Source organism: Quercus suber, unplaced genomic scaffold (genome assembly GCF_002906115.3).
Source record: "Quercus suber isolate HL8 unplaced genomic scaffold, Cork oak 2.0 scaffold_90, whole genome shotgun sequence".
NCBI classification, from domain to species: domain Eukaryota; kingdom Viridiplantae; phylum Streptophyta; class Magnoliopsida; order Fagales; family Fagaceae; genus Quercus; species Quercus suber.
The window spans coordinates 652,013-659,337 of record NW_027069555.1 but is presented as its reverse complement, the minus strand read 5'-3'; positions in this window follow the sequence as shown (position 1 = coordinate 659,337).

Below are 7,325 nucleotides of genomic sequence, written 5' to 3'. Positions count from 1 at the left end.
GATAAAACCCATGACAATGCTAAGGATGATGGACGAGACCATCCAAAGCAAGCTATGGGAGAGATACGGACGATAGTAGGATGGCCTGTATCAGAAGGGTCATACAAGTCTTTGAAGAAGACGTATTATCGGCAGATCAATAGTGTCTATATCAAGCATTTGCCCCCGAAGCATCGACGATCAGAGAATGATGACATCATGTTTTATGAACGAGATGCAAGTGGGATTAAGCAACCCTATGATGACCCACTCGTCATTACGTTAGGGATAGAAGGATTTACCACCAGGAGAGTGTTAGTCGACAATGGAAGCTCAGCGGATATAATGTACATGACGGCCTATCAATAGCTGATGATGGATCCTAAGAAACTTAGACCCTTCAATTCTCCACTGGTCAGTTTTAGCGAAGATAAGATCTACCCAAAAGGGATCATTGCATTGTCTGTCACGACTGGGACGCACCCAGCACAAGTGACAACCTAAGTCGACTTCTTGATCGTTGATTGCCTATCGTCCTACAATGTCATCTTGGGACGACCTACTCTGAACAAACTCAAGGCTGTAAGGTCGACTTATTGTCTGAAAATGAAGTTTCCAACTCCAAACGGGGTAGGTCAAGTGTGTGGAGATTAGCTTTTGGCCAGGGAATGTTATCAGGCGGTATTGGCTTCCAGAGAAAACCACATATGGGTTATGGAAGAAGAACCAAAAGAGTCATCCCAAGAGCTGGAGGATTTAAACCTGGTAGAAGGACACACGACCAAAGTAACAAAAGTAGGGATGAGACTTGCCCCCGTCTTGAAGAGTGAGATTGTGGAGTTCCTCAGGCAAAACCTGGATGTCATCGCATGGACTCATGAAGATATGCCAGGGATAAACAATGGAGTGATAGAGCATAAGTTGAATGTCGACCCCTCCAAGAAGCCCTTCTAGTAGAAACGACGAGTTTTCGCTCTTGAAAGAAACAAGGCTGTTATGGAAGAGGTAGAAAAGCTTTTGGCTGCTGGATTCATTCGAGAAGTTTACTATCTCGAGTGGTTGGCCAACGTCATCATGGTCAAGAAGTCCAATGGAAAATAGCGCATGTGTGTAGATTTCATAGATCTTAACCGCGCCTACCCTAAGGACAGTTTTCCACTTCCTAGGATCGATTAGTTGGTGGATTCAATAGCTGGCCATAAGTTGTTGACGTTCATGGACGCCTTTTCAGGCTATAACCAGATCCGCATGAACAAGGAAGACCAAGAGAAGACTGCCTTTGTCACTAGTTAGGGGCTATACTGCTACAGAGTTATGCCACTAGGCCTGAAGAATGCAGGAGCCACTTACTAGAGATTAGTAAACAAGATGTTCTGTAAACAAATTGGAAAGAACATGGAGGTCTATGTGGATGACATGCTCGTGAAGAGCAAGAGGGCAAAGCTGCATCTAAACGACCTTAGGGAGACTTTCGATACACTGAGGGAGTATCAAATGAGGTTAAACCCAGCGAAGTGTGTGTTCGAAGTTTCGTCTGGTAAGTTTTTAGGGTTCATGGTCTCGTAGCGGGGTATAAAGGCTAACCCCGAGAAAGTTAAAGCCATACTGGATATGATGTCCCCAAGGAGTGTGAAAGAAGTTCAGAGACTGACGGGGCGCATAGCAGCCTTGAACAAGTTTACGTCCAGAGCCATGAACAAATGCCTCCCGTTCTTCAAAACATTGAAGTAGGCTTTCCAGTGGATGAACGAGTGCAAAGACGCTTTCCAAGCACTCAAAGATTACTTGTCCAAACCACCATTGTTGAGTCCGTCTGTCGAGAGGGAGGATCTATTCCTATACTTAGCCGTCTCTTAAACATCGGTAAGCTCGGTATTGATCCGAGAAAAACTCCAGGTTCAAAGGCCCATCTACTACACGAGTCAAGCTTTCCAGGGCGTGGAAGCAAGATACCCAAGAATAGAAAAACTGGTTTTTGCCTTGATCGTCGCATTAAGGAAGCTTCGTCCCTACTTCCAGGCACACACGATACTGGTCATGACAGACCAACCGTTGTGAAAGGCTATAGGTAGACTAGACGCAATAGGAAGAATGGTACAAAGGGTGGTAGAATTGAGCTAGTTCGATGTTGACTACAAGCTTAGGATGGTAATCAAGGCCCAAGCACTGGCAGACTATGTCGTTGAATTCACTACAACTAAATAAGATCCAAAAGCAAATTACTAGACGATGTACATAGATGGCTCAGCGGCATCAGGCATGGGTAGAGTAGGAGTGATTCTTTGCTCCCTTGAGAAGGACGTGCTCAAGTACGAAGTTCAACTTCAGTTCCTAGTGACGAATAATGAAGCAGAGTACGAAGCGATGTTGACGGGCTTGCGGGTGGTAAAGGCCCTGGGAGTGAGAAACCTGAAGTTGAACTCTGATTCAAAACTTATGACTAGGCAAATGAACAATGAGTACGAGGCTAAAGAAGATAGGATGAGGAGATACTTAGCACTGACTAATCAATTAATTTCTAACTTTGATGATGTCAAGATTACCTAGGTACCTCGAGAAGAAAATTTTAAAGTAGACGAGGTTGCTAGACTAGCATCATCAGAGACCAGTGGAAGACGACTTGGTTTGCTCATGGAGGTGCAATATCTTCCCAACATTGAAGGGATCGAAGTGAATTGTGTATGATCAGGAGAAAGCTGGATGGACCTAATAATCACTTACATCAAGACTGGTAATCTTCCGATAGATCCAATTGAAGCAAGGAAAGTCAAAGTCAGGTCGTCCAGATTTACGATCCTAAATGACGAGCTTTACAAAAGGGGATTCTCTCAACCCTACCTGAAGTGCCTCGACCCAGGAGATGCTGAATATTTTCTAAAGGAGATCCATGAAGGAGTATGTGGAAATCATTTTGGACCACGTTCACTCATCAGACAAGTCATTCGTGCAGGGTACTTCTGGCCAACAATGCAGAAAGACGCAGCTCAGGTCGTCCAAAAGTGTGACAAATGCCAACAATTTGGGAATGTGCAACATGTCTCGGCAAAGCATTTGACAAACATAACCTCACCTTAGCCATTCTCCACATGGGGAATAGATATAATGGGCCTTCTACCCCATGGTAAGAAGCAGGTAAAATTCCTGGTCGTCTCTATTGATTATTTCACGAAGTGGGTGGAAGCAGAACCTCTTGCAGTCATAACAGAGGCCAAGATACAGCATTTTGTGTGGAAGAATCTTGTTTGCTTATTCAAGATTCCACAAATCATTATCTCCGACAATGGGCGAAAATTTGACAGTTGAAAGTTCAGGGATTTTTGTAAAGAATTGGGAATAAGGAACCACTATTCTTCACCTGGTCATCCACTGGCTGAAAGCTTGAAAATGTGTTGAAAACACAAGAGCTGTTTAGATCCCTAAATAAAAATTACGGCTCGATAAATTTTACACTAACTTAATTCTAAGTGCGGAATAGTGTAAATACGAGCGGATAAACAAACAAGCTACTCTAATCCATAAACAAGACAACACAGCAGTAAAATAGAATGTAAAAGAGTAGAGAAGAGAGATGCATACACAAGATAACACGTCGATGTGTTATTGAAGAGAAAACTAAAGAACTCGGCGAAAAACCTCTCCACCGCCCTCCAAGCAATAATCGATCCACTAGACAATCAGTTGGGATACATGGGTTAGCAAGAAACCCACCAAGCCTAATCTACTCAATGTACCTAAGCCCTCCAAGCTCTTACTCCAACAGGGCTTCACGGAACCGTGTCTTATCTAGCTTTCCGAATTCTGCAATACGCTCGATTGCATCCACCAAGCCTCACCGACTTCTTTTGGCAAACCCCAAAGCTTCCCAAGCTCCAAAACACTCTCTACACTCTGAATAGGTGTGGGTTGTGTTTGGATACAAATCTCCTCTCATGGTATGACAATGGAAGAAGGAAAGAGAAAAGGCTACAATGATTTCTCACTAAGGATAAGTAGCTCTCTCTCTCTCTAAAAGATAGGTGTGTGCGTCGTAGAAAACCTATCTAGGATTTTTCTCTCTGAATGGCCTCTTCACAATTTCTGTGGGTAATGAGGGTATATATAGTATGGGTGAAGGGTAAGAAAGTCACACTTAAAATCCTCCAAGCAAAATATTTCACAACTACCTCGCGAGAAGGCCTTATTCGTGAGACACTCGCGAAAACGACAACTTGACACAACTCTTCAGCTTCCAGTCATGTGCTCCCCACATGCCCTTTCGTGGGAACCCTTCTCGCAACCTTCTCGTGAGCTAGTTATGAAATGTATTGATCTTCAATTAAGCTTAAGTCTTTACCAACTTAATACTAAACTCAATACAATATAATCCCACAAATTACAAGGAAAAAAATTAAAGCAATTACAACACATTTTTGTCATGGAATAAAGCCAACACAAAACATAATTGTAAATCACAACTTTACACAGGCCAATGGCCAAACAGAGGTCACAAATCGGACTTTGCTTAAGTTGATCAAAACTCGACTTGAGGGGGCAAAGGGGGCATGGCCTGACGAGCTCGCAGGAGTGCTGTGGGCTTACAGAATGACGGTGAGAACCCCGACAAGTGAAACACCATTCTAAATGGTGTTTGGGACAAAAGCAGTAATTCCTGTGGAGATTGGCGTGTCCAGCATTAGAAGGGCATGGTATGAAGAGCAAAGTAATGACGAGGGCCTCAAGCTAGCCTTAGATTGTTTACCCGAAGTTAGAGACGATGCGACCCAAAGAATGGTCCTATACTAGGAGAGGATGGTAAGGTATTACAACCAAAGGGTCAGGCTGAAGTGTTTCAATCCTAGAGATATGGTTCCATAGAAGGTCTCACAAGCCACCAAAGATTTGAATGAAAGAAAACTAGGCCCCAACTGGGAAGGCTCGTACAAGATTGTCTGTCATTCAGGGAGGGGAAGCTACTACCTGGAAGACTCAGGGGGCAAGCCTTTACCTCGTCCATGAAATGCAGAGCATCTTAAGAAGTATTATCAATAAGGGAGTAAAGCCTCAGCTCTAATAAGTTCCAGGGTTTGGAACATCTCGTTTATTTACTCATAGATAAGCGAGACGTAAATTTTCATTATGCATTTGTTTCATTTCCCGTTCAGTACTTTATCTTTAGCACTTTTTTTTTTTTTATTTTTTTTTTATAAGTTTATATCCTTGTAATCCCTATTCATAAGCAAGGATGAATAAAATAGGCCAAGCGTTTGCGAAGCCATTTCTTTTCAAATGATTGAAACAGCAAACATTCTGTGGTGAAAGAGCTCCTTTAAAATAAATCAGGACAAAGATCTCGTCAAAATGAATGACGAGATTAAAAGTCCATAATTGATTAAAACTATAAGTTTAAATCGCGAGGATGAAAATCCTGTCAATACAAATGACGGGATTAAAGTCCAACATAAGTGATAAAAACTATAAGTTTAAATCACGAGGATGAAAAATTTCGTCAATACGAATGACGAGACTATAGTCCGGCATAAGTGATAAAAACTATAAGTTTAAATCACGAGGATAAAGATCTTGTCAATAAAAATGACAAGATTAAAGTCTAATATGAGTGATAAAAAGTAGAAGTTTAGATCACGAGGATGAAAATCTCGTCAGTACGAATGACGGGATTAAAAACCAACATTAATGATAAAAACTAAGTTTAAATCACAAGGATAAGGATCTCGTCAATATGAATGGTGAGACCAAAGTCCAAAGCAAACAACAAAAATACCCCGTCAACATAAATGACGAGAACCAAAGACTGGGAAATGATAGGATCAAACTCAAGGGCATCAATAACATCACCAACATGACAAAAAATGCAGCAAGTAAAGTTATGGCATATAGTTATCTGAGCAAAGTAATAAGCAATTTGTTAGACGGCCCCAAAACGAAGGGGAAACCCATCATTCTCAAAAGGGGGGCCTCAAAACAGAAGGCAACCAATGTTTGTTAAAAAAAAACCCAAACACAAAAGGGGAAACCATTGTTCTCAAAATAAGAAAAATAGAGAAATCATGAATGTAGGGCAGTAGACTCATCAGCATCCTTTCCTTCAATAGCTTTGTCTTTTTCCACGGCACCGGACTCAGCTTCTTCTAGCTCTTTTGCTTTGCCTTTAAGAACCTTGGTATTAATCTTTTCAAAATCCAAGCTAGAAAAATCTATAGCCAGGCTATGGTGTTTCATCGTCCATCGGCATAGAAGCTTAAACCCATCGAAGTACTGCATGAATTAAAGGTCGGAGAACTCCTCTGAATGCTTGAACTTCTAGATGACTTTATCTCTCTCTTTATCAGCCTTCAGAAGAGCAACCTAAATCTCTTCATCCTTTTGGACAACCAAAGCCTTCTCCACACACAGGGCCTCAGTAAGCTCTTTTATTTTCTCATTCGCTTCATTCCTCTCATTCATAACAACAATCAAATCCTTCTTCAATTGGGAACATTCAACTTCTACAGATTCTACTTTCGACGTGGCTACTACGACTCTCTCTTCCACATTCAAGTAATTAGTTGTGATACGCAACGACTCCCCGAGAACCTAGTTTGAACAAGTAGATCAGAAAAGAAATTGTGCATATCCACATAGACAAAATCCAAAAGTGATGTCAAAAAGTAACAAAGTTATTTACCTGCACTAATTTATGGATGTGCTGACTGACGAGTTCATGAGACAGAATGGATGATAAACCCTTCAGTTTGTCGCTGGTAATCACATTTTGTGCACGACCCAAGACTGTTGCGAGGTCATCCCATACACTCATTCCCACTTTGGTTTTACCTCTTGCACGAGTTAGTGGAGGGGTAGCAGCAGTAACTTCCACTAACGGGGTTGGAAAAGAAGGAGCAGTTTGGATAAGAGGGAGAATAGAAGTGTCAGCCTTCTCTTCACTTAGCTTCCTTTTCTTCGAATCCGAAGTCAAATTGGCTAAAGGCTCACTTTTCAAGTTTTTGATACAGGCATACTTGTCCTTGTTATATCTGGTGGCCATTTCTCTATAAAAATAAAAAATAAAAAATAAAAGGGAGAAGGGAAAAAAGCGAAGAAACCACCCCCGGTCAGACAATAGACGGAATTGAGAAAAAAGAAGCAAAGGATAAACGAACTTATTTTTTTCTTCTTGACAGATTTTTTTCCAGAACGTATTTTGAGGGTTCAGGGCCTAAGCAACAATCATATAAGTGACGAGGATCAACTAGGTCGTCAAAATCCTCTATTTTGTAAGCATAAGCGAGGGCAGCTCGAACTCGGTGGCAATATTGATCTTCAAGGTCAGGACGATTAAGATCTACAAAGAATCAAAACAAGAACGT